The sequence below is a fragment of the Terrapene carolina genome, unplaced genomic scaffold, assembly GCF_002925995.2.
Source record: "Terrapene carolina triunguis isolate 2854851 unplaced genomic scaffold, T_m_triunguis-2.0 Scaffold25, whole genome shotgun sequence".
Taxonomy (NCBI): Eukaryota; Metazoa; Chordata; order Testudines; family Emydidae; genus Terrapene; species Terrapene triunguis.
Genome location: NW_020664376.1, coordinates 2,351,322 through 2,378,908, shown reverse-complemented (window position 1 = coordinate 2,378,908; position 27,587 = coordinate 2,351,322). Strand labels below are relative to the sequence as shown.

Here is a 27,587-nt window from a genome sequence, read left to right as displayed (position 1 = left end):
CATATCTGTTACAGTTGATTTCAGAGTTTGTAGATCAGGATAAGAGCAGTGATGTTAAATCTGCCAGTTTGTAATAAGTCTGGTTCTTCTTTGAGTGATTGCTCATGTGTATTCCACTATAGGTGTGCGTGCTCGCCACGTGCACTGGTACCGGAAGTTTTTCCCTTAGCAGTATACGTAGTGGGGGAGCACCGCTGCGACCCGTGGAGTGGCGCCTGTATATCGCACCATAAAGGGGGCTGCGTGCTCCCCCCACCCTCAGTTCCTTCTTGCCGCCAGTGAAGGTAGTCGGAACTTGCTCCAGCTCAGCTTAGCTGCAGCGTTTCTAGCTTAGCGGTGTCCAGTTTCACTGAACTTCCTTTCGCAAGTGCCTGGCTTGGGGCATGCCCCGTGGCCCAGGCTTCAAGTCGTGCGACTCCTGTCGCAACTCCATGCCCAGAAGCGATCGACACAATCAGTGTCTTCGCTGTCTGGGCGAGTCTCACGTTAGTGACAAGTGCAAGATCTGCCGCTCCTTCAAACCTCGGACGAAAAAGGAATGTGAGATCCAACTCCGAGCTCTCTTAATGGAGTCGGCATTGGCCCCGGCACCGGCGCGTCGAGCCGACACCGCGCCGGGCTCCACGTCTTCGGCACGTGGCGAAGCACCTCCGGTGCGCTGTTCTGACTCGGCACCTGGTACCGCGTTCTCGGTGCGCAGCAAGGCGCCATCGATGTACCGGCACCACGCCCCAGCTAAGAAGCAAAGGAAGTCTCAGCGGCGCCAAGAGAAGAACAGGGGTGAGGCCAGACCCGAGTTGGGCAGCCCACGATCCCCACTGGGACAGAGACCTCCGACTCGGGCTGAGCGGAGTAGTCCAGTCCCGTCCGTGCGAGCCTCGCCGGCGGTACGCATGCCTTCGACGCCAGAGGCAGCTCAGGCCGCGTGTGACATCTTAATGCTTTCAGTGCCGGGAGCGCCGCCTCAGTCGGGCCCCCGGTCCCGTGGGAAGCCGCCTTTGGGCGCCCATCAGCCCTCCCCGGAGGTGTTGGAGGTCGAGGTACCTTCCCGAGTCGAGGTGCCGAGCAGAGTCCCACGATGCACATCAACTCCGTGTCCGGGCTCTTCGATGAGCGGATCCCACTCCTCCGGTCTCGATCGCCGTCGAGGAGGTGGCAAGAGTCAGCGCCGTTCCTCTTCCAGCAAGTCTGAGAGAAACAGGTCGCGACGCCATTGGCACCAATGCTCGTACTCAAGCGCCCGCCGTCACAGGGGCCATGCTCGCGGTGAGTCCCGAGAGTCCCCGGCACTGAGGCGCCGTGGCCACAGGCGCCGCAAGGAGTCCAGGGACAACTCCTCGGACATATATCTCTCGACCTCCTCCAGGTCAAAGTCTCAGGGCAGGAGCCGTCGTGATAGAGACCGCTCCAGCCGTTCTTACGGCACCGTGCGCTCCTCCTGGACCTTGCCATCTGCGTGCAGCCGTCTCTCCCAGTGCCGCACTGCATTGCAGGACCAACCCACCCTGCCGGCGCCCAATGCACCTCTGCTCCAGGCTGTGCCCTGGCAGGGACAATGGTGCCAGTGAGCACCATGGCCTCAGGCACCTGCGCAGCCGGGACCTCGCTCCGTGGCAGGAGCTTCTCAGGGCCGACCCGCGTCACCTCCCGGCACTGGGATCAGGCCGTCGGTGCCGAACCCCCGACACCGACTCCGGCACCGAACCCCGATGTGGAGCCCACGATGCCGTCGGCCGCCGAAGGCACCGCACCGTCCACCTCTTTGGCGCAGGGCGATTCGATTGCGGTACCACCTCCCTCTTCTCAAGAGGACTTTAAAGCACATCAATAGCTGCTTCGGAGGGTGGCAGCCAACCTCGAGCTCCGGGCCGAGGAGATGGAGAAGCCCTCCGATACTCTCTTCAATGTCCTCACCTCCTCGGTACCAGGGCGTGTGGCGCTCCCTTTCCATCAGGGAGTTGCCAACATCACCACTGGCCTTTGGCAGACCCCGGCCTCTCTTGGGCCTATTTCCAAGAAGGCCGAGAGGAGGTACTTCATCCCCGTGAGGGGTCTCGAGTACCTCTACATCCACCCAGCTCCAAACTCCCTGGTGGTAGAGTCAGTCCACCACCGTGAGCAGAATGGCCAGCTCACGCCCAGGCCAAAGGACAAAGATGCTCGTAGACTTGATACCTTTGGAAAAAAGGTTTATTCGTCAGTGAGTTTCCAGCTCAGAGTGGCCAACCATCAGGCACTTCTGAGCCGTTACGAGTTTAACCTTTGGGGATCCCTCCCCAAGTTTGAGCCCCTCATTCATGACAAGGATGCGAAGGAGTTCCGGGCGCTGATCGAGGAGGGCACGACTGCCGCCAAAGCGGCTCTCCAGGTGGCTTCGGATGCGGCAGACACAGCCGCTCGTTTGATGGCTACCACGGTCTCCATGCGACGGGCGTCGTGGCTCTTGCTTTTGGGGCTGTCGTCAGAATCCCAGTCCATAATGCAGGACCTGCCGTTTGATGGCAAGGCCCTTTTTGCGGACCAGACAGACACCCGTCTTCATGGGATGAAGGACTCCCGCACCACTCTGCAGATGCTAGGCCTGTACAGGGACAAGCCCAGGCCTCAACCCTCTGCTCCGCAAGCTAGGGGCAGATATGAACCCCCACCTCAGCGGCAGAGGGATCAAAGGCGCCGGTCCCAATGCCAATCCCGCTCGGCCCCATGGCCTGGGGCCTCGAAGGCCAAACACCCGGGGAAAACAGCGTTTTTGACTCGTTGAGGGGGGTCACCGGGCCTGTTGCCAGTGTACCCCCCACACAGTTAATAAAGTTACCTTTTCTAAACCGTTTATCGGACTTCCGACTGCAGTGGTCCCATATAACGTCGGACCAATGGGTCCTCAGCATCATCTCCCAAGGGTACAGGCTGCAGTTTGTTTCAACCCCTCCCAACTGTCCCCCGGCTGGGGCTCAGGAGCATGCCATCCTCCTCGGTCAGGAGGTAGAGCGCCTCCTCTCTCTGGGAGCGGTGGAAAGGGTACCACGGGAATACCAGGTTAAGGGCTTTTACTCCAGGTATTTCCTCATCCCCAAGGTGAAGGGCAGGCTTCGGCCCATCCTCGACCTGCAGAATCTCAACCAGTTTCTGGTGCATTGCAAATGCCGCATGGTATCCCTGGCCTCTATTATTCCGTCCCTAGACCAGAGGCATAGGTTTACGGCGCTGGACCTCCAGGATGCGTACTTTCACATCCACATTTTCGAGGGTCACAGGCGCTTCCTCCGTTTCCTGGTGGGTCAGGACCATTTCCAATTTACGGTCCTCCCCTTTGGCCTTTCTACTGCCCCCAGGGTATTTACAAAATATATGGTGGTGGTGGCAGCCCACCTCAGGAGGAAAGGGCTGCAGATCTTCCCCTACCTCGACGACTGGCTGCTCAAGGGCCGGTCTTGCGCTCTGGTGCAACAGCAGACGAGCTTCCTGCTAGACACCTGTGAGGCTCTAGGCCTACTCGTAAACGAGGAGAAATCCACGTTAATTCCGGTTCAGTGCATAACCTTTATAGGGGCGCTGTTAGATTCCAGGGTGGCCATGGCCTCCCTCCCATGGGACAGATTCGAGACACTCAAAGCTCTCATCGCCTCGGTCACGGACTTTCCGGTAACCACGGCACGGGTGTGCCTCCAAATCCTAGGCCACATGGCAGCTTGCACCTATGTGGTGAGACATGCCAGGCTTCGAATGCGGCCGCTTCAGCTCTGGCTGGCCTCCCGGTATTCCTAGGCCAGGGACGGCCTGGACAAGGTGGTCACTGTGCCCCCCAGGGTGGTGGCCCCTCCCGAGCAACATGCTTCAGGGTATTCCCTTCCGAGAGCCCCCTCCCTCACTAGATCTAGTGTCGGACGCCTCGGACCTGGGCTGGGGAGCCCGCGTGGGGGATTTCAGGACCCAGGGTATGTGGTCACCAGAGGAACTAACCCTGCACATAAATGTCAGGGAGTTCAGGGCCATACGCCTGGCATGCGTGGCGTTTTGCCAGCACATACACGGGAGGGTGGTCAGAGTCCTCACGGACAACATGACCAACAAACAGGGGGGCACGCATTCCCGGGCCTTATGCCTTAAGCCCAGCTCCTGTGGGAGTTCTGTATAGCCCACAATATACTCCTGCGGGCATTTTACCTGCCCGGCAAGAGCAACACGCTCGCGGACCGCCTGAGCAGGGTAGTCTCCCAACAGCACGAGTGGTCCCTGCACAAGGAGGTGGCCAGGTGGATCTTCCTACAGTGGGGTGCTCCCCAGGTTGACCTATTCACCACCGCCCAGAATTGACAGTGTCCTCGATTCTGCTCCAGAATGGGAGAGGGCGACGGGGCGCTATCAGATGTGTTCCTACTCCCATGGTCGGGGCCGCTGTTGTACGCTTTCCCGCCCTTCCCCTTAATAGACAGGATCCTACAGAAGGTGAAGTCAGACGGGGCGAGGATTATCCTCATAGCCCCGGATTGGGCCCGTCAGCATTGGTATGGGTCCCTGCTGCAACTCTTAGCAGCCCCTCCTTGCAGACTGCCGCTACGCCCGGACCTCCTCTCCCAGGAGGAAGGTCGCCTCCTCCATCCCAACCTAGCCGCGCTCCATCTGACAGCGTGGCTGCTTCGTGGTTAAATGAGGAGGAAGGGAGGTGTTCTGAGGATGTGAGAAGGGCCCTGCTGGAGAGTAGGAAACCCTCCACGCGGCGTACCTACCTGGCTAAGTGGTATAGTTTCTCTAGGTGGGCGAGGGATAGAGGTTCCTCTCCCTCTTCCACGTCTATCCAGCTTGTCCTCGATTACCTTCGGACCCAAGGTGGAATACACCTGAGCAACACATCTCGAACGCCATTTACGGAACAGGTAACTGTCCTTTCACCCAAAAGCTTGGGGGCTCCCAGTCCATTGTTCATAGTTTCCCTTTGTTAGAAATCAGTCCAGAGATGTGGAGCAGGAAAGAGGCAAGGAGATGTCACAGTCTCCAATTTGTACCCCCCAGTTCATGTGCATGGAAAGTTACTGTCTCAAACATGGAGTTAGGGATCACATGTTCTATGTGCCCTTGCTGAGCCATCCATTGTCTTCGTGCTCTCTAAGGCACTCTCGGGAAGGGCCCCTTGGAAGAGTTGATTCTTCCAAATGGCCCATCAACCATGGCCGGCTGGTCTTGATGTAAATCTGTCCTATGGGTGTTACCTAGGAACACAACATGTTTGAGATACAAACACACAGCAAAGATCCATAACTTCATACACAATGACAATACACACATGAAAACAGGATAACATTGTTCAACAAATCACAACTTTTCCAGTGATACTGTACAAGGCATACTTTGTATAAAATTTATCACAATTGTGCAACAATGGTGATACAGAAGTTGTACTTTAGTGTAAATATGGTCATGTTTCTTTTACTACAGTGTCACAGTAAGGTGGAAGATGGTGTAATCTTTCTCTGCAGTATGGAACATTATAATGTCCAAGAGGTGCTGTGAGTGTGGCAAGATGGGAGGCTGCCATAGTTGTTGTGGATATTTAGATGTGGTATTCAAAGGGCTATAGTTAAGGCTGCATGTGTGTCATGGATTCCATGACTTTCCGTGACCTCTGCAGCGGCCGGTGCGCCTGGCCTCGGGGGCCGTCTGAGCAGCTCAGGCAGCCCCTGCGCCAGCTGCACCGGCTGCTGCTAGGGCAGTCTCGGGCCACCACCCTCAGCAACAGCAGGAGTTTGGGTGGGGGGCTCAGGGCTGGGGGTTGGGGTACAGGAGGGGGTGAGGGCTCTGGGCGGTGCTTACCTCGTGGGGCTCCCTGGAAGCGGCAACATCCCTCTGCTCCTAGGTGGAGGCATGGCCCAGGGGTCTCTGCATGCTTCCCCCGCCTGCAGGCACTGCCCCCACAGCTCCCATTGGTCACGGTTCCTGGCCAATGGGAGCTGTGGAGCTAGCACTCAGGGTAGAGGCAGAACAGAGATTCCTGGCCACACCTCTGTCTAGGAGTGGAGGGAGGGGGATGTTGCTGCTTCTGGGGAGGCGTGGAGCCAGGTAGGAAGCCTGCCAGCCCCCCCAGCACCAACGGGGGGCCCCGCCCCCCCCCCCCTCCAGCCCCCCCCCCCCCCCTCACCCCCCCCCGGCCCCCCCCCCCCCCCCCCCCAAGATTTAGTCAGGACTATATAGTACAAGTCATGTACAGGTCACAGGCTGTGAATTTTTGTTTACTGCCCAGGCCCTGTCCATGATTTTTACTAAAAGTAGCCGTGACTAAAACATCGCCGTAGCTATAGTTAATCAAGTCTCAGGTCTTTGCAAATGGGAGGCTGGATTCTGCCACTCTTACTCTGAGTAGTAGTAAGAGCTGCTGTGAAGAGCTGCAGGAGGCAGCCATTTGCAGTGCACAAGAAATTTTGTAGGTCCTGCCAAACACAAGAACTTTGCTATCTATTCTCGAGCGCCTTCTACTGGCACCTTATCTGTTAACTATTTTCACATATACAGATAGAGCACTCCTGTAACAAGTCTAGTATTCGCCACATGATTTGCTCACTCTGAAATCAGAGTCGCAGAGCTGGATCCTGAATGATTAGAGACAAATCACCATACAATCACTTCATGCAAATCATCCCTTCAAAGAAACAATCAAATTGTCAGTCGCTGAGCAAAAATACAAATGGTCTTAACTTTGTTGTGTCCTAAAATACAATATTTCATGACAGGTTTTTCTGGGTGCTTTTTGCAAGCAGAGATAACCCCCCTATGAAAATGATTTTCTGTTAAATGTATTGTGGGTTTGTAAAGGTGAATCCCATTGGCTGCATTTATCATGCACTTTGGGATTGCTCTGTGAATCTGTGCATTCAGCCCTGTGTGAAATACCGGTTAGATTTGGGTATGGTTTTTACGTTGTAAATGACCACTTTGTATCACTACCCTTGAGACACAGAAAGAATGCAAACATGATAGAGCTCCAGGATGGCTCCCCCCTCTTTATCTCTTCTGGTTCAGTGCATAGCTCTTTCTTGGCTGGAAAGTCTGTCAGGAATGCAGAAACCCATGTCTTGTGCTCTAAGCTACATGATTCTCTCACAACAACCAGCCTGTGAGCAGTCATATCACTCCCTACTGGGAAAGTGATGTTTACACTAAAACTACAGTTAGGACTTATTTTAGAATGTATGAAGGATGATCTTACATAGATATTTTTCATGAGAGCAGTAATACAGCTGCATTAATTTACCTGGTAGGTGATTAATAGAGACGGGCTGAGGAGGCCATGTTGTTGCTTTGTAAAAACTGACGGTTATCTCCTGGCTTTGCAAAACTGAAACCAGGACTAGTTTGGGTCCAAATTCTATTTATTCCAAACCACCCAAGTTGGTGAGTTCAAAGGTGGTTACAGATAAAAACCTTCTGGTCTGGGCCAATCTCTAGTTACCCCTTGTTTCATTGGACTAACTTAAAATATATCTGAAATTCTAATTAATTCAAAGTATATTCAGTGTTCCCTCTAATTTTTCCCACCCATGTTTGGAATCAGTTTTGTTAAGTGCACCAATATGGAGGTGGTGATGTGTGGTTTGAGGGGGCTCAGGGCTGGGCCAGAGTGTTGGGGTGCAGAGGGGTGAGGGCTCCGGCTGGAGTGTGGGCTCTAGGGTGGGGCCTAGGGTATGGGAGGAAGTTCAGGGCTGGGGCAGAGGGTTGGGTGCATGGGGGATGGGACCGGGGATGAGGGGTTTGGGGTGCAGGCTGTCCTGAGCTGGGGGAGAGCATCTCTCCCTGTCTGCGGCAGGTCTGGGGCCAGGGCCGGGGGAGAGGCGCCTTTCCCTGCTGCAGCCCTGAGCACTTGCGCAGCCCTTGATAGGCTGCTGAGCCTAGAGGGAACTTGGTATATGACATAACTTTTTATTATATTTATTACTTCTGGGAGAATTCTGTGCCAGAAGTTTAAAAATTCTGCACACAATATTTTAAAACTCTGCATATTTTATTTGTCAAAATAACACAATATAATCAAGTCCAACAAGTTTTTTTGGGGGGGGGGCGAAGAGGTGGTATTAGGGAATTGGGGAACTTCCCCCACACAGACTCTGGCTAACCCCAAGCCTCTCCCATTCAATCAGGCACATCTGCCTCTGTCCCCGTGTGTCCCTGCACCCCTTGTGGCCTTGCAACCCCTCTCAGCCACCCCTCCTCCCCCTGTGGCCCTGCACCCCCTCTCAGCCACCCTCTCCCCTATCTCCATGTGGCCCTGCACCCCCACTCCCATTCAGCCCCTGGCTCAATGCTGTCCCCCACTAGCTCCTGTGCCCCTGCCCCAGTCTGTCCCCCCAGTAGCCTTTCTGAACCCCAGTCTGTGACTGCCCCAGTAGCCTCGTGTGCCCTGCTCTTTGGTTCCCCCTCCCCCCAATCCTGTGCCTCCTCCCCTGGTCCCACCATCTGGGCTCTGTGAGGAAAGCAGCCTCTCCTCCTCCCTATCTGGGGCTGGCTGAGCCAGCTGCCCTCTCTTCTGGTCCCACAGCAGCCCCTGGTGGGTGAAAGGTGTAATTGAAGCGCCTCTCCAGCAGAATGTATTTTCTGCAGAGAAAAAATATCTGCGGGGTTCATGAATTCTGTGCACGCGCAGTGGCGCAGAATTCTCCCACAAGTACTTTGTGAGCTGAGTTTTCATGATTTAAAACTGGTTTTCAGTATATTTTTCTTGCAAAGTCTGCCCTTAGCACAGATATTAGTGTGCATGTTTTTAGCAGTACACGGGCAACATGTTAATTGCAGAGTTTTCTGAGATGATGCAGTGCAGCTAAGATTTGTGTAAGTGCCTTTTTTCTATTGCTGCTGCATTATATTACTGTATTTCATGGTAACTTTAATGTCAGAGAAATTAACATCTTATTTTTTACTCAGCCCTGTGAGTCCATCATAATCTTCCAGTTTTCAGACTTCCTCTCCCTGCTTGGTTGCTTGCATAGATTATAAAACCAGAAAGGACCCTTATTATAATCTATTCTGATCTCCAGTATAACAGAGACCATGACATTTCATGAGCCCAATAACCTGTGGTTGAAGTAGGGCACATCTTCTGACTTCGTTTATGTGTATTTTAAACTGCTTCCTCTAGTTGTCTCTTCCTGTTTCCCTTGCTATACAGATTTTTGGTTATTTTTCATGTACTATGAAATCCATCAACTTCTCCTGACACTGAGCCTTGTCCAAGTTGTCATCTCCCACCCATACCTTCAGCCATAAACTTTATCTTATCAATAAGCCTCATTCTTCCCCTTTTTATACCATTTGTGATCCTGCCCAAACTGACTGTTCTCTGGTTATATTTGAATACATTCCCCTCTACTTTCCACCTCAAACATTCAGTCTCTTTATTCCAACAAGTATCTTGATCCCACTGGATTTTCCACTGTGAGATTTGCATTCTTGATCCTGTTTTTTGGTGTCTTGTGTCTCCTTCAGTCTCCACCCTCTTGATGTCTATCTCCATTCTCTCTACTGTTCTTTAACCAACTTGCCCTATTGATTCACACTGTTTCCCTTGTTATACAGATTTTTTGGTTATTTTTCATCTACTATGAAATCCATCAACTTCTCCTGCTAGGATTTCATTTAAGGGGCCAAGAGCGCTTATTTAAATGTCTGAGGATTGCCATGGGAACATTTAAGAGGCAAAAGCATAGATTTAATTCTGGTGACCACCACTAAGGTGTTCATCAGATTAGTATTATTGGGTAATTATCTATCCATACCTTTATTTTTAACTACGTGTATTGTTAAATTGCTCTTTTTATAGATGAATATCACAGGCAACATTTCCTCCTTTGACTTTATTTTTTCCCCTGGGCTTCTACTTAATTCCTAAAACTTATTTCTTCTATAACACAGTATATCCCAGTGCTGTAACTAGTTAAACCATTATGGAGGTGGATACAATCGTGGCTGTACAGTTGAGGTTGAATGAGGTAGCTAGTATTGGGTGAACCCTTATGAAAGAAATAATCTACCAATACTTGAAGGGTGCATATACTAGATCCCAGATATCTTCATATTAAGTCTACAGATGACAAATTAAACCAGGTACCTCTGCATGATGGGGTCATCTGCTTATTTTCTTAAGGTTTTTACTACCTTACAATGAGCACTCATCCCAGGCTCTTGACACCGTGAATACACAAACTCCATCAATTACTCCCAGATCAAATACCCCAGCAACAGCATAAATAAAACAGTTTAATTTGTACTCACACCGGAGTCCACCCTACCCACTAACACCTCCCATCCTTATGGGTAAGGGAGAAAAGTTAGATCACCATGGTCTGCTGAAAAGGCCTGACAAACTTGGAACACTGGAAAAAAACTATTGATGACATGGAGATCCTGCAGGAATTTAACATTCTGATGTCTGCCTCAGGTCTTTGGAAATTGAAAATAAAGTTACTCAGGGCCTGTCTACACTAGAAGTTATATTAGGTTGATATACAGCCACCGCAGTAATTACTGCAGTGGTTCGTGTCCATACTACCCTCATGTTGGTGGTGCGCATCCCCACCAGGAGTGCTTCCACCGACTTAAGAGGGGCAGTGTGGGGGCTGAGAGCCTGGGCTCTCAGCTCTGTGCAGCTCCCCGTACTCTCGGCTCCCTGCTCTGCGCCCAGAAGCAGGGTGGCTGCCGGACTCCCGGCAGGGAGCCAGCAGCCTCAGGGCAGTATCCGGCAGGGAGTGGGGAGCCAGGAGCCCAGGGGCAGCAGCCAGGCTTTAGCTGGAGCTCCCTCACCCACCCTGGGGTGACTGCCCGAGCTGTGACTGGCTTTCTTGCCCAATATGGGAGCCGTGAAATTGACAAGAATGACCATCAACAGCTGATGTAAGGAACGCAGTGTCTTCAGGATCACTGCGTCGCCCTAACTACACTGACACAAGCCCTATGCCTCTCGTGAAGATGGAGTTATGATGTTGGTGTAGTAGGGCACTTACATCAGAGGGAGCAAGGCTGTAGTGTGTACACAGACAGAATTAGGTCAACGTAAGCCGCTTTACGTCGACCTAGCTCTGTAGTGTAGATCAGGCCTAACTAATTCTTCAAACATGAGTGCTTCTTTAGGGATACTCTGTAAAGGAAAACTATCATTGCTCCTTAACAGATAATTCTCCAAGGCAAAATGTCAGTAACTTCATTTTAGGTTGTTCGGGTTTTTTTGTTTGTTTTTTTTGTTCTACATACAGCTTGATACACAGGTATTGATGCAAAACTCCTCCCCCCCCCCCCTTTTTTTTTTTTTTTTTTTTTGCCTATGCTTTACAGATATTGACTATTGTAGACATATAGGGTTATAACAGACTGGAAAAAAAACTATTCCATCTTTCATGTTGGCAAAAAAATCAGATAGAGGAAAGTGATTAGATTTCCTACATTCAATTCTACAGTAAAATCTATAGGTCCTTGAAACATCAATTAGAGGAATGAACAAGTATGTGTTTTTTGTTTTTTTTTGTACTAATGGTGGAAGGAAGTGACTGATGCTTTAGTGTAGAGTAGCTAAATCAGCTGTTCTGTAACTTTTTGTTGTGACTTTAACAGTAGAGATAAGTATCTTAAAACAGGCTTTTTTGCTGTACTCAACTTCAGTAAATTTTTCCAGCTTACTATCAAAACTCAGGCATATGTGAAGTGTTTGCTTAATAAAGCTAACAGTGATCCATTTACTTATTCTCTCACTGCCCTTTGTAACAGCTAGCTCAGTATTAGGAAGAGCTTTGTTGAGGCTGAGAATACTGGTGGTGGTAGTCAAGTGCTAGCTCCTAACTGGAGGGGGATGTGGGGGGTCACATGATAGTAAATCTAGGATTTCTTGCTTCATTTATGTGTGTGCATAGAATGTTATGGTCATTACTAGATCAAGGGATGCTGTTAATAGCTGATGGTAATTCCTCTGTGACCTATTCACTTAGGTAAATAAACTTTCCATTCAGAAAACACAAGGCATCTTGCTGCTCACTTAACTGAAGAAGCTGAGTTCATTTTAAAGTCTTCCTTTTCTTTGTGCAATCCATTTCATTTTTGAGTCCTTTTCTAACAATAAAAGAATCACTGCAAGAATTCTGCAAAAAAAATCAGGTAAAAATGCATTTTTTCTTAAAAAAAAAAAAAAAAAGTTGTTTTAATAGAAAAATTATCCAACTGTTCTAGTAATCTGGGGATAAGAAGCATTTTTAAAATGTACAATTGAAAAAACTTTATTTAAAAACATAATCAAGACTTGGAAAATAGTACAGGGTTTGATTAAGCTTATTTTAGCATTTTATATACATTTGAACATACAGGACTTTACAATGCCAGAGGATACACACACTGTGTTAGCTGTTTAATTGTAAGTGGTTGCTTTTAAATATTAAGCAATATTTACAGTAAGTGTTGCTATTGACCTTGTTACTTATTGATTAAGATGCCAACTTACATTGAAGAGATGTACTTACATTACAAGATGTACAACTTACAAGAACATTGAAAAGATACGAAGTTGAGGTCATTTATTTTAGTTCATAGCAAATTTCATTTCGCTTGTCAGATTTTAAAACACTAACTTTTTGCCCTCAATCTATTATGCCTGTGGACGAATGATAGAGTTAGTTCAGGCATATTTTTTTCGGGTTATATATTTTGCAAGATAAACTTAGTACCTTTAAAATATAAATTCAGCTCTGTTGTGATTGTGTTGCAACTAACAATAATATTTCATAGTATGAATACCTCTCTGAGCTAAGCAGTCTAGAATTATTTAATTTGTTTTAAACAACCATATAATTGCCATCAGCTTTTTTTTCCCTTTTGTTTGTTGGACTTGATGTATGGCTAAATTGTGGTATTATGCATTTTGGCTCTAGTTGCCGTGTGCTTTTGTTACTCGGCTTTCTTGAGTAACGGCAATGGAAAGAACAGTTGCTTAGACTAGAAATGTGTTACTCTGCATGGACTGATCTGTCTTATGCAGCAAGAGTTAAGCTGGTTACAAATTCCTTTTTTCCATGAGCTGTGGGGCGTTTATAACTTAGCTGTGAAAATTCAGATCACAGTTCACACTCAAACAGTGTTTGAGGTGTGAACCTGGGAGTGACCTTATATAAAGCAGAATGTAACTTTGTTTTTTATGTAGTGTTTGTATAATTATAAACTTTCTCTGAGTGGGGAAAACACTCTAGCATTACAGATTAAACAAATATAGGACGAACCGCAGCAATGCACTGCAAGTTTAAAGGAATAGGATTCAGTTTAAGGATAAAAATTCCGTTTGTATTTTTGGATAGATGCACATAATAGAAACATTTATTTATTTTTATTGTATTTATATATACTTATTTTCTGGTATTAGCCCATGATGGCAGAAATCTCTTGGAAAAACAGTTGATCTTTTGAGATGCTACCATTCAAAACGCTGACAATCTGATATCAACTCCTGAGATTTGAGCACTGAATCTGAATCCAAAACCTATACCTGATTCACCTTGAATGTGAACTATCAATCAGTCCTCTGTATAGTTCATGGTAAGCCCATCTAAGCACAGGGATTTAATGACCAAATTTGCTTGGGCATTATATATGAATTCCAGCCACTAATCTCAATAGCAGAATTTGTCTCCCACTTCAAATCTTGAGTTTTGAGCAGCAGTGGAAGGAAAGAAAAGGGAGGAAGGAAGAGATGTGAAACTGATGCCCAGGAACAGAAAGTGGAACGGGCAGAGCATCAAAAGAGGTGGCTTGTTAATGGATTTCTCTTCAGAGGGCATGTTAAATAAAGACAAAGCCTATCAAAAAGAATATTGAGAAACTAGATGTTAGAGACTTAGCAGTTTAAACTGTATTGTAGAAGTAGTGTGTCCAGTTCTGGGCACCATGTTTCAGGAAAGATGTGGATGAATTGGAGAGAATCCAGAGAAGAGCAACAAAAATGATTAAAGGTCTGGAAAACATGACCTATGAGGGAAGACTGAAAAAACTGGGTTTGTTTGGTCTGGAGAAGAGAAGACTGGTGGGGGGACAGGGTGAACACAACAGTTCAAGTACATAAGTTTGTTAGGAGGAGGAGGAGGGAGAAAAATTGTTCTTGTTAATCTCTGAGGATAGAACAAGAAGCAATGGGCTTAAATTGCAGCAAGGGCAGTATAAATTGGACATTAGGAAAACTTCCTAACTGTCGGAGTGGTTAAGCACTGGAATAAATTGCCTAGGGAGAACATAAGAATGGCCTTTTGGGTCAAACCAGTGGTCCGTCTAGCCCAGTATCCTGTCTTCTGACAGTGACCAATGGTGCTTCAGAGGGAGTGAACAGAGCAGGTTATCAAGTGATCCATCCCGTGTCACTCATTTCCAGCTTCTGGCAAACAGAGGCTAGGAACGCTTCAGAGCATGGTTTTGCATCCCTGTCCATCCTGGCTAATAGCCAGGACCCATTGATGTACCTATCCTCCATGAACTCATCTTGTTCTTTTTTGAATCCTGTTATAGTCTAGGCCAGGGGCGGGCAAACTTTTTGGCCTGAGGCCACATTGGGGTTTTGCAATTGTATGTTTGGGGAGACTGTGCCTCCCCAAACAGCCTGGCCCCCACCCCCTATCTGCCCCCTCCCACTTCCTGCCCCCCTCAGAACTCCGAACCCATCCAACCCCCCCTGCTCCTTGTCCCCTAACTGCCCCCTCCCAGGACCCCCGCCCCTATCCACACCCCTGCCCCCTGACAGCCCCCCGGGACTCCCACCCCCTATCCAACCAGTCTGTAGTTGCCAGGATTGCCTCTGGAGCTTTTTAAAAAAATTGGCGTCACAGTAGCTATCCTCCAGTCATCTGGTACTGTGCAATCTCAGTCACTGGAGATTTTTAAGAGCTGGTTAGACAAACACCTGTCAGGGATGGTCTAGACAATACTTAGTCCTGCCATGAGTGTAGGGGACTGGACTAGATGACCTCTCAAGGTCCCTTCCAGTCCTACAGTTCTAGGGTTCTGTTAAACTGTTGGAGCATGGTACGTTACAATGGATAAAAGCCTCTGAAAAGCCTTTCCGTACTTATTCAGCACGATAAAAAAAGATTTCTATAAATACTCAGGAATTTTTCTGAAAAGACTCAAGAAAAATAAAAAAGTCTAGTGAAAAGATTTTCACGTCTGGGTGCTTTTGCCAGACTATATTTTCCATGGTGGATTAACTTTGAACTACCAATTAAAAGTTATTACTAAATCCTGTTATAGCAGAAAGCAATTATGTTCTTAATCTTAAGATTTTACTAATGTGTCTCTTTCAGAGTGGATTTTTTACTTTTATTGCCAAGTCTTTTGTAAGTTACTGTCACAGGGTAGCTGCAAAGCCAATAGGTTTCCTTGTGAGGGTAATAGTGGTGGCCAGTACAAAATGTGCATTACTTAAAAAAACAAAACAAAACAGAAAGTGAGAAAAGGGGATAGATAATATTACTGTAGTAAAGTGTGTCTATTGGTACAATGATGACTTCATTTCTTGTTCTGAAGCATTTAAAATCCTTGAAATCCTGTCATGCTTTGAGAGAATTATTGCAGTTTTCAGACAGCATCATTTGGAACTAAAGACTGGATACACTTTACTGCTATGAAAATTGTGAGTTTTATCAGCTTTGTTCTTCTAAAACCAGACAGACCAAGCCTCCTCCATATTTTACAAAGGGGTCTTAACACTGCCAAGGTTGATAGATCCAAAGTTTAGTTTACCTTAAAAACTTGATTTTTTTTTATTCCTGGTAATTATGGGAAGTAAGGATTATGGTAGTGCAAAAATCCTGACATTTTCCAACAGCCACCAAACAATATGACCGGCAATAACACATTCCATATTTGTCAGAGTTCCACCTTAGGCAAATACTGCACTATCTAAGAAACCGGTGTGTGGTAACTGCTGGCAGGTGCTTTTCAATGTTGATTGCTTATGCTCATCACTTGCTTACACCTGTATGTCTATCTCAGAAACATAGCCATGATTAGAAATAGAGGTGAACCACTAACATTTTCAACAGCAAGCGGAGTAAGAAAATGTTCTGAGTTCATTAGAAAAGCTTAATTGTGCCATTTCTTACAGAGACATGTCTTTACAGAGACATGAAAGGGAAATACTACGTTCAGTCATAAAATCAACATTTTGACTCTTCTCGTGTTCCTCTAATTTACATACTCACTGCCTGATCATACCCCCATAAAGTTAGTGGAACTATTGCCATTGATTTCAGTGATCAGATTACTTTTCCTATTAATTTACTTTGAATGAGGTCAAAGCCTGAGATTTGTTCTTAAAGGGATCACGCTCATGACTGATAAGTAAAATGAGATCAGTGACACTGATGTTATTGTGTGTCTGAACATGATTCCGGGCACAACAGAACACCCTGCTGTCACATTCACGAGTGTTTAGAGAATTACCAAGTATGCTGGACTCCTCCGGGAGCCTGGCGATAGAGTACTCTACTCACCACAGGTGGTGCCTCCTCCTGGCGGTTCTGGGAAATAGCTCTGCCAGGCCAACGCCCCTTCCAGGGGTTACACTCACTCTTTCCCCCTTTATGGCCCATCTCTCACACCAGGAACTGCAGCATCCTCTTTGTGACTCAGCCCTCCAGCCAGGTCACCGTGTGGTTCCCCTTGTGGGGATGTGTATTGAAGTCCCTGCTCACCAGCAATCTCAGGCAGTCCTCCCATTCACTGCCCCAGGTGCCATTCCCTTAGTGGCTGGTAGGGGAACCCGGGTTCCCCACCCCCCCACTCTAAGTTCCTGCTCAGGGACTCTCTAAACAGCAGTCAAGGTGTGGCTTCCTCCTGCACCTTACTGTCTTTCCCTGAGTCTCTTCCTTATCTCCTACCCTTTCCCATTCCTCTGGGTTTGCCAGTCTCTCAATTCCCTCCCCCCACAGAGTAACCATGCGCTACTTGTCTCTATAGCCCCCAAATACACCTCCCTCCTCCCAGGGAGTGACTGCAGACTACCTCCCTACAGCCTCCTCTGTTTTAAATTTCATGTCTTTGGGTATGTCTACACTACGAAATAATTCCGATTTTTGGGAACAGATTGTATAAAGTTGAGTGCACGCGTCCACACTAAGCACATTAATTCGGCGGTGTGCATCCATAGAACCGTGGCAAGCATCGACTTTTGGAGCGTTGCACTGTGGTAGCTATCCCGCAGTCCCCGCTGCCCATTGGAATTCTGGGTTGAGCTCTCAATGCCTGATGGGGCCAAAAATTTGTCATGGGTGGTTATGGGTAAATGTCGTCAGTCAACCCCCCCTCCGTAAAAGCAACGGCAGACAATCATTTTGCGCCCTTTTCCCTAGATTGCCCGAGCAGACGCCATAGCACAGCAAGCATGGAGCCCGTTCAGCCTTTTTTCACTGTCACCGTATGTCTACTGGATGCTGCTGACAGACACGGTACTACAGTGCTACACAGCAGCAGCTGCAGCTCCTTGCCTTTGCAAGTTGGCAAAGACGGTTACTAGTCATACTGTACCGTCTGCTGCTTTGCAAGTTGGCAAAGACGGTTACTAATCATACTGTACCGTCTGCTGCTTTGCAAGTTGGCGAAGACGGTTACCAGTCATACTGTACCATCTGCTGCTGTCATGGGTGCTCCTGGCCGGCCGCGGTGAGGTCGGTCGGCGGCGCCTAGACAAAAATGGGAATGACTCCCCAGGTCATTCTCTTCTTTAAGTTTTGTCTAATAGAGATTCAGTGCTGCCTAGAATATCAGGCAAGCCTACCAAAGAACCAGAGAGGCAAACGGCCGCTCCGGGTCAGAGCCCCAGACATCCCGCAGAAATGATGAGCTGCCTGCCATTCTAGGGGGTGCCCCTACAACTACCCCACCCCTGTGCTTCCCTCCTCCCCCACCCCTCCCGGGCTACCTTGGCAGTTATCCCCCCATTTGTGTGATGAAGTAATAAAGAATGCATGAATTTGAAACAACACTGACTTTATTGCCTCTGCAAGCGGAGATCAAAGGGGGGAGGGGAGGGCGGTTGGCTTACAGGGAAGTAGAGTGAACCACCATTTGGCACTTGCTCAGCCTATAGTCTGTCCATCATGGCCTTGGAGATTTTTTTAAATGTTTTGGCATTCCGTCTTTTGGAACGGAGTTCTGATAGCATGGATTCGTCTCCCCATACAGCGATCAGATCCAGTACCTCCCGTACGGTCCATGCTGGAGCCCTTTTTCGATTCTGGGATTGCATGGTTACCTGTGCTGATCAGCTCTCCACGCTGGGGAAACAGGAAATGAAATTCAAAAGTTTGCAGGGCTTTTCCTGTCTACCTGGCCAGTGCATCCAAGTTCAGATTGCTGTCCAGAGCGGTCACAATGGGCACTGTGGCATAGCTCCCGGAGGCCAATACCATCGAATTGCATCCACACTAACCCTAATTCGAATCGGCAATGTCGATTTCAGTGCTACTCCCCTCATCGGGGAGGAGTACAGAAATCGATTTTAAGAGCCCTTTATGTCGACAAAAATGGCTTCGTTGTGTGGACGGGTGCAGGGTTAATTTGATTTAATGTTGCTAAATTTGACCTAACCTCGTAGTGGAGACCAGGCCTTTATATAAGCCCCGCCTGTTCCCCCACAGGTGATCTTCCCTAATTAGGGCTTTCCTCCCAGGCCTAATTCTCCCAGATTGCAGCCTAATTGGGTGATTGGGCCCACTTGGCCCAATTCTGCTCTTGCAGGGCCAGTGTGGGGAGTATGACCCATCACAGGTCTATCCAGTGTCTACTTAAATCAATTGGTGACCTTCTACAGAGTTCAGTGGGTTTAGGATTGGGCCCATGAATTACAGTATATTTCAATAACCAAGACAAAAGCAGAGAGGTAGAATGACTGGATAAAACTAGACAAATCCACACAAGCGATGCTGATCTGAAGCCAATGGAAAGACTCACGTTAGCTACTTTGGACAAAGTTCTAGATGTATCTGTCCTCTAAATGGTGTATGTACTAAAATTCTCTTACCATTCAATATAAGAAAGCAATGACAAATACATATCTGCCCTTCTACAGTCATACGACACATACTTTTAGCTTCGGTTTGCAAAAATGCCATCTAATTAACAAATGTAGCTTGCAATATAGTGTCTCTATTGAGTTTTCAGAAGTCTCATTTTCTGCTCATTGCATTTTAATTATTTGCATGGTGATGCTGGTTCTCTTATTCCACTGGGAGGGTTAATTGCTGTTTTGTTTGCTTGACCTATGAAATTACACATAGCACTTCATGGATGTTACAATTCAGGTCTGTTCTACTAACTTCTTTGACCTGAGCTGCTTATAGTGGAGTTTCACTTTATACTTGGATTATTAAGAACATTTAGTTTAATTTAAAAAAGAAACCCCATCTCCTACCTTTCTGTTTTAATTAATTAAAGCATCGTGGCATAAAAAGACCTTATAACCTTGTAATATCAGATGTGACAGCTGCATTGATTACTTGTTCAATAGATGGGGCTGAGCCTAATTTGGTTCTTCACATAAAAGGACAGATCCTGTTTTCTCTGCACACCCAAAACTATTGTCTTCCAGCCTGGATCAATAGGAGCTTTTGTTTTCGGGGAGTGCAGGATTTGCCCCTGTTGTGCATCCTGTCCCAACTTGGAAGCAAGTCACCAAGGATTTGGACTTGTGGAATGGGCTGTTTCCTTTTTGGGAAGGAAATGAATGGATACAGACTTTAGATATTCCTTCTTAGTCTCATTTGATTTAATAAAGGCCCTGATCCAAACCTCATTGAAGTTGCTGGAAAGTCTCCTTCTGACTTCTGTGGGCTTTAGATTAGGCTCAGTGTGCACACAGTTCCTGTTGACTTTAAACTAGGATGGATAAAACTGCAAAGGCAGCAGTGCTGTCTCTCTTTCTAATACCCCCTGCACCAGGGAAGTAGTCCAAGCACAGTCCTGTGTTCAAGTTCTCAACCCTAAGTGTGCTTACACACAACTACCTAACCACTGCTATGCCACATCTTCCCCACTACATGGCTTTATTTTGCTTTACAAGCTAACTATACTTGATCCAGATGATTGTGTTGAGGAAGCAGGCTGTGCTCCCTTCCTGCTCATCTGCTCTGAAACACAAAAGAAAACTCACTGAAATGACACCGTCTCCATTCCTCTTTTAGCACAAAAGCTGGAGTATGTGTGAGTGCTATTAGTTTTGATTGTAGCTGTTTTAAGTTCTAAAATACTTTCACTCAAGCTACTGGGCTAGAACAAACTCAGAAATTTGCAGTGGATCTTTACCTTCTCCTAAATATTCCCATCACAGATCTTTGATTGCTAATATCATTTAGTTTCTTTTGCTTCAATACTGTTGATTTCAAATGTATTTTAAGTAACTGCTAAAAAAGTCCATGCAGAATTTAATGGGGACGAACTCCCTATGTTAATGTAACTCCCTCCTGGGATCCCTTTGAACAAAAAGAGGTTGTCCTTGGTGTTTTGTGTTGGGCTAAGTCATGTAATGTTGTCTTCCATTGTCGACCAGAGGGTTAGTTAAAACCACCAATCTTATTTTCACTTATCAAACCAAGGAAGATTCAGAACAAAGGTTTCCAGAGGCAAAAAGCTAGACAGCTTTCTTGTACTTGTAATGATTGATTTTTTGCATCATTTTTACAGTTTCCAGTAAAGAGGTCTCCTATAGTTTGGTCATACATCTGACATTTATTTAGTGCGCTACAAAATATGGGGCTCAGTAGTCAAGTTGAGCTAGGTATTTCATGAACAGAGGCTCTTCAAGTTCCCTTGCAGCTTGCTATTGCTCTCTTGAACAGAGACAGTCAATTGTGTTGCATTTTGCTGTGGCTTTAAAACGTGGAAAAGTGCTCCTTGTGGACTTTTAATTCAAGGTGAAAGTAGAAACTTGTGACCAACGAGCAGATCCGACATACAGGGCCAAACACTTGCCATTGATCCGTATGCAAAATTCCCATTCATGTTAATGGAATTTCTGCTGTGGATTCAGGGAAGTGTGGCACTGAGTATATTGATAAAATTCATGTCAGTAGCTGCTTTCTTACAGTAACAGAAGAGCACACTCTTTGTAGCTGCTTGTTTAAAAACAAAACAAAAACACATAAGTCCCCCCCCCCCGCCCCAAAAACACACCTCACATTTGGGTACAACTTTGTCTTCAAGTTTGCTCATTTCACAGAGTGAATCATGAAAATAATTCTTTAGACATTTTGTTTTGATACATTTCACAAAACTCATAGATTTTTCAGGAATTATCCACTCAGCTCTAGAAACTGGGCAACTTTCAGAACAAAACGCTGGAGAGTAAAATAAAACTAAAAATAAAAATTGCAGGGATGTTGTAGTTATGTCAAACCCAAATGTTACAAACTTGGGAGATTAAAGTAAGGTACTCTTATACGAAATCCAAGTTTGTATATGGAAATGCACAGGTAAGGCACCCAATCAACCTTAACTCTGCCTTCTAGTGACACCATGCGATTGAGGCATTGTAGTGTCTTTGGTTCCATATTAGAGGTAATTGATTTCTAAAGACAATGTTTTTTTTTCATGTTTTCCCCCTTCATGGTTTAACTTTAACTCATAAACTAATAAACATATTTGTAAATTCTCAGGTAATTCATTCTGTAACAACAGCTGGACGTTTGGGGAGGATACACTGTATTTTTCCTACATAACAGCGGCTGAATCCCTGCTTTCAGTGCAAAATGGAAATCAACTTTAACTCTGGAGTTGCACTGGTTGCTCCATAATAAGGGAAGAAAATTTAGCAAGTCATCTAATGCATGGGAACCCTGTGAAGGCTGGGTAATCAAGAAGCTTGTTGTGCTTAACTCAGCCAGAGTTCTTTGGCAGAAATCTCCACCAGACAGGTATCATTTATCATCAAAGCTGTTCATACCATCAATGTACATAAGATGTATTGAACATTTCAGGAAGTATTTCCTGTTGTCTTTAGGAACATGTGCAGAAGAGCTGGAGTTTAAGGGGGCTGTTTAAAGCATCAGCATGGCTTGTGATTGTAAGGCGAGCTAGTAATATATTTTCTTTGACATTGTATAGTAAACAAAGCTTAGATACCTTCATATATCCTTGTCAACCATCTTCTCGTTGTGGAGCTTTGGAACAAGAGAGATGGTGAAAGTTTATCCACAGCAGGGGAAACTCAGATTTTAAAAATTGCTACTTGCAACTGGCCAGTGGTGAAGCATGATATGGGTAGGGAGCTTATTACACAAACCCTGTCATATAAACATCATTGGCAGAATGAAATAGTGTCAAACAAGCCGTTTGACCTTAGATATATTAATTAGCTTCCAGTGAAGCAGGCTAACGTAGAAGAATACTCGACTATGTGCAGCCAGGCTGGGTTTCTCATCTGTCAGAGGCTGAAGAGACTTGATCAAAATTGTTTTTCGCAACCCATTTGCATTGTGCTTGTGTGCACTAGTTGGTTGACTTTGTAATTTCATAGTGTATGACATGGGGTTAATTTGATTACAAAGTTGTTCAATCCTGCAAATGCAATTTTCTGTTGCAAATTATTTTCTATGGTGCATTAAACGGAGAGGCTCAGAAATACAGGGAAGAGGGCAGGGGAAGCCACTTGGAATATCTCCCTGGATGAACAATCCCCTTCTGTCTGGGTTGGCACTGGAAGAACTTGCCGTTTGCAGATGACTATTCATGTGATGCCTTAGTTTCTTGGTGTCGGATATTAGTGTAGGTTATTGTAACGGTGGGGGCTATGTAAGATCATCTCAATTACCAACATCCTCATGCAGTGGTTTTCATATCCAGCTGTTCCTCAGAACTCTCCTTGTCTAACCAAGAATGTTAATTACAATCTTTGGAATTTTATGTAAGCACTGGACTAGTCAGCTGAGAACTAATGTCAGCCAAAATGTTATCTCCACCATCATATGTAGGTCAGGCTCTGTTTCTTGTCTGATTTTGATTTGTTGCAAATGTCATGGTACTGTATGAAGTGAAAATCCCCCTCTGGTGAGTCTCTCATAGTATGCAGTGCTGCAGTTTTGTCCTGTGACTGGCATTTACAGTGATGAGAGATACAGGATAACATCTTTAAAAGGTCTTACGTGACTCTGGTACCTCAGGTCAATTTTCAAAACTGACTTGACTAGGTACTTAAGTACCTAAATCACATTGACGTAGGCTCCTAAATGCTTACATCCTGTCTGAAAATCAGATTTGGGCTCCTGAATCACAATTACTTTTGAAAATTTACCCATAGTCATGTTTAGTTTAATAGAAAACTGAATAGCTGGTAAAGGGAATGGTCAGTTACCAGCGTTCGTTGTATATTTCCTATTTTTAGACTAGAAACTTCAGTATGGAGACTTTGTGTTTGGACAGTGACTAGCACATTGTGAGCACTTCCGAAATCCAAATAATTTTCCCATCTGTAACATTAGGGATAATAAATAAATGTGAATTTAGACTGAATGAAGAAGAGCTGAATGTAAAGAGCACACACAAAAATAAGTTTTGCATATTCCTGAGTGCCTTGTACTGGCAACTGATTAACTATTTTCATGTGTACAAATATCTGCTTTAGAGCACTCCTGGACCATTATTCTTTCTATAAAGGAAGCTGAAGAATTTCAGTTAAATATATAGACTTTGAAATCTTCTCTTTGTGCGGTTTTATTTTGAGTCCTTTCCTTTGTTTGCCATTTGCCCTCAGAAGATTTCTGCACTGCTAGATTTTCTGGCATCAGCGTTGCCAATTCCAAAAGGTTGCTAGTAGATGAACTCCTGTCATGGTCAGAGTCAGTTTCAGCTGTATCTCCTTACCTCTGCGGGGGCTCACCTGAGTCATCCCTTGAGGACAGCTGTTGCTTGGTTGTTCTTAGGCAATGGCAGTGGTGGTAGGCTTGTCCTTCTACTTCTACAATGCATGACAATGGTGTTAGTCTTTGCATACATATCCTTGTCCTCTACCTGGTGTCCCTGTCATTAGGCACTGGCTGTAGTTTACTAGCTGTCCTTTTTAGAGTTCAGAGAGCTCCTTGGTTCCTCTATCATAGTAGTGTTTGATTTGCTGTCATTGCTATTTAATCTCCTTCTTATCCACTGTTGGATAAGTTCATTCGGTCTAGGCAGTAGAATCCCTGTATGATTGTGGGACATGTAATGCTGTGCTGGCTGCTTCCCGTGCCTTCTGTTGGTAGTCCTCCAGACCAGAAATACTGTCCTTGGGTCTTTAATATCCCACGTTTGAATAGTTTCTTAGCAGCCTTGACAGCTGCCCTTTGTCTGACTGTGATGCAATTAGATCCATTAGACTGGATGTGTCATGTTCAAATTTTGCTGATATTGCAAACTCCTAACAGGCAAACTGATGTCCATTATCTGTATTAACATTGGCTGGGATGGCATGCTGAGCAAATTGAGTTTTGCAGCATTCAGTAACAGAGGTTGCTGCTGTGGCATGTGAAGGACCTATTTCCCAATAATCTGAATAGTAATCAGCTATCACAAAGTAGATGTGATTTCCCAATATACAGAAGTCTGGGCCTACCTTGCTCTATGGTTGAACAGGTATTTCAGGTAATTAAGTGCTTCCCTTTGTTCATTTGCTAGGAATTCATTGCAGATACTGCACTGACTACTGAAGTCTTTCACCTCACTGCTTATGTTTGGCCAGTACAGGACATCTTGGGCCTTGTGTAGACACACTTTTAATATCAATATGCTTGAAGTGTATGCTGGCTACCTTTTCAGAGGGGATGTCTTTATAAAGACAGTAGGGTAATAACATCATTTTGTACTAACAGTTCTCCTCTGTACATCCAATATTCATGAATACTGAGTGGCATGTCCTTCCATCCTGTCTGGCCATCCTGACATAGTGACTGTTCTGAGTGCTTGAAGCACAATGTTTGGGTATGTCTATCTATCTACAGACCCTGATAATCCATCACACGAAGGGGTTCTGTCCCTCAAGTGATAATTGTGAAGGTTCAGTAATATTCTTTGGAAACATCTTGGCGCTAATAACAAAGGCTTTTGGATTCCAAAGATTTGGGGTCTCTGTCCACCTGCATATGGCCACATATGGCCAGGAGATATTGCTCAAACATGGTGCATGCAAAAACTATGGCTGGGCTTTCCTACTCTATATGAGTATAGTTTTGCTCTTGTGGAGTGACCTGGAGCCAAATGCTACAGGATAACAATTTTGTAATAATGCTGCTCCCAATTGGTGTTCACTAACATCACAGGGAATGGTTCTAGGTTCCTTTACATTAGAGTATTTTAGGACAAGATGGTTAGTGCCACAGGGTGAGCTGGCCCTTTAAAGGAGTTGGGGCTTAACCTCACCTATGCCAGGCCTAGCCACCTCCCCAGGTGAAGGGAATGACACCAGGGGTCATGTGATGGGAGAATGGGACTAGAATCCAGGCCTACTGGGCAGGGGCGTGGCACAAGGAATAAAAAATTGATTCCTTTTGGGGGGCTGGAGATTACTCTCCTCCCAGAACCCCACTGGGGACCCTGTGCTCCGCCCTCCTACCCAGCCCCACCGCGGGGTACCCTGTGCTCCCACCACCACCAGGGACCCTGTGCTCCCCCTCGACAGACCCGTTCCTTGCCTGCCCCACCCCCAGAGTCTCTGCTCACTGCCACACTGCTATTGGTTAGGAGGATTGTCAGTCCGTATCATCGCAGCTGCTAATTGATGGAAGTAGAGAAGGGGGCGGGGTGGTGAGCTCTGGAGAATGCTAGCTCCTGGAGGAGGAGATCTGGCTGCCCAGCGCTGCAGCTAAGAGGTCGGCCTTGGCATGCATTGCGAGCAGACATCTGGTATGAAACTTGGGGGGCAGGTGCTCCCCCACACTGGAGCCAGAGGAACTGTCAGCTCCTGTTGTGGCCCCGGGGCCAGAGGAGCTCGCTCTCCCCCACAGGGCACTGTGCCCCTGCCAATTATTGGGGGGGAGCGTGCCCCTGCTTGCCCCCCTTTGTGCACACCTCTGCTGCTGAGGATTATTGAGGCAGGCTGAGTTCAGTCAGAGAATTCAAGGAGCCTGTTGGTGAGAGGACAGGTTAGTGACAGCTCTCCACAGCTCCGAGGTGGAAGGCCTAGGAAAAGACCTGCAAAGGGCCAGGGCCTTTTGAGGGACAGGCCTCAATTGAGGGAGCTGGGAGAGAAGCCTCAGCAAAGAGGGCTGCCTAGGACTGCCAGCCTGGGGAAGAGCCAGCCTCAGCAGAGAGGGGACTCACATCCCTGCACCAAGGGTTACGAAGCAGATAGAAGGCTAGATGGAAGAGTTTCCTTTTGGACAATATACTAATAAATGAGACCCCTAGAAGGGATGTTCTTTGACCCATGAGAGCCTATATGAAGTTATTGGGGAGCCCAAGCAGTAGACAGGCTTGAAACCAGACTGGGTAAGTCCCTGCTACAGTTAGTTACTAACTTTTTGTATCCATGTAAAAGTATCTTGCTGTTGGAATTCCCAGCACTATACATCATCTTTATCCATCAGTCTCTTAAGGGCCTGATATGGGAGAGACGTGGTAGGAAGTTGGATAGATTTAATAAGTCCCCCAAAGCACTTTATGGACAGGGCATGTCCTAAACTGCTCAAATCTTCTGAGATTTTAAGTCTTCTGTGGTTAGGTGTCCAACATATATTAGAGCTGAGAGGGAGCTTTTTTACTTTCCATTTGATTCACTGGATGTATAGTAACTCCTCACTTAAAGTCGCCCCGGTTAAAGTTGTTTCGTAGTTACGTTTCTGATCAATTAGGGAACATGCTCATTTAAAGTTGTGCAATGCTCCCTTCTAACCTCGTTTGGCAGCCGCCTGCTTTGTCCACTGCTTGCAGGAAGAGCAGCCCATTGCAGCTAGGTGGTGGGGGCTTGTAATCAGGGCAGGGCTGGCTCCAGGCACTAGCCAAGCAAGCTCGTGCTTGGGGCGGCAGATTCTAAGGGGCGGCAGTCCGTCCAATCTTAGGGCGGCGCTGCTGCCCTATTTTTTTTTTTTTGGCTTTTCCTCCAGGTCCGGCCGCCCTGCGCCCTGTTTTTGTTTTTATTTATTTATTTTTTTTTGCTTGGAGCGGCAAAAATGTCAGAGCCGGCCCTGAATCAGGGTGGACTGGCAGCTCCCCATCAGCTCCCCACTCCCTTAAGTTCCCTGTGCTGCAGCTGCCCAGCAGGCTAGCAATTGCTGGCATTGAGCTGTCCCTCCCCCACTGCCATGTGCTGCTCCTGCCCTCTGCCTTGGAGCTGCTCCCAGAGACTCCTCCTTCCTGTGCAAGGGGAGGGGAAAGGGGGAGGGCTAATGTCAAGGTGTCCCCCTCCCCCCTGCTCCTGCATCCCGCTTACCCTATTTCCATAGAGCAGGGGGTACACACAACAGTAGGGTTACCATACGTCCGGTTTTTCCTGGACATGTCCGGCTTTTTGGTAATCAAACCCCCGTCCAGGGGGAATTGCCAAAAAGCCGAACATGTCCGGGAAAAATACCGGCCGGGCACTTCCCCTCCCGGGCTCCAGCTGCTCTGCTCCTCCCCTGACTCTTCGG

General features: G+C 46.8%; 1 protein-coding gene across 1 annotated transcript in view; it reads left to right on the top strand.

Annotated features, from left to right (window-relative positions):
• The first annotated feature begins 11,921 nt into the window (after positions 1-11,921).
• The window catches only part of LOC113406293 (P protein-like), a 346,792-nt gene continuing 331,126 nt past the window's right edge, over positions 11,922-27,587 (top strand). Inside the window, exon 1 of the mRNA XM_026650336.1 lies at positions 11,922-12,123. The gene's annotated coding sequence lies outside the window, so the exon portion shown is untranslated. The remainder of the gene's footprint in view (positions 12,124-27,587) is intronic.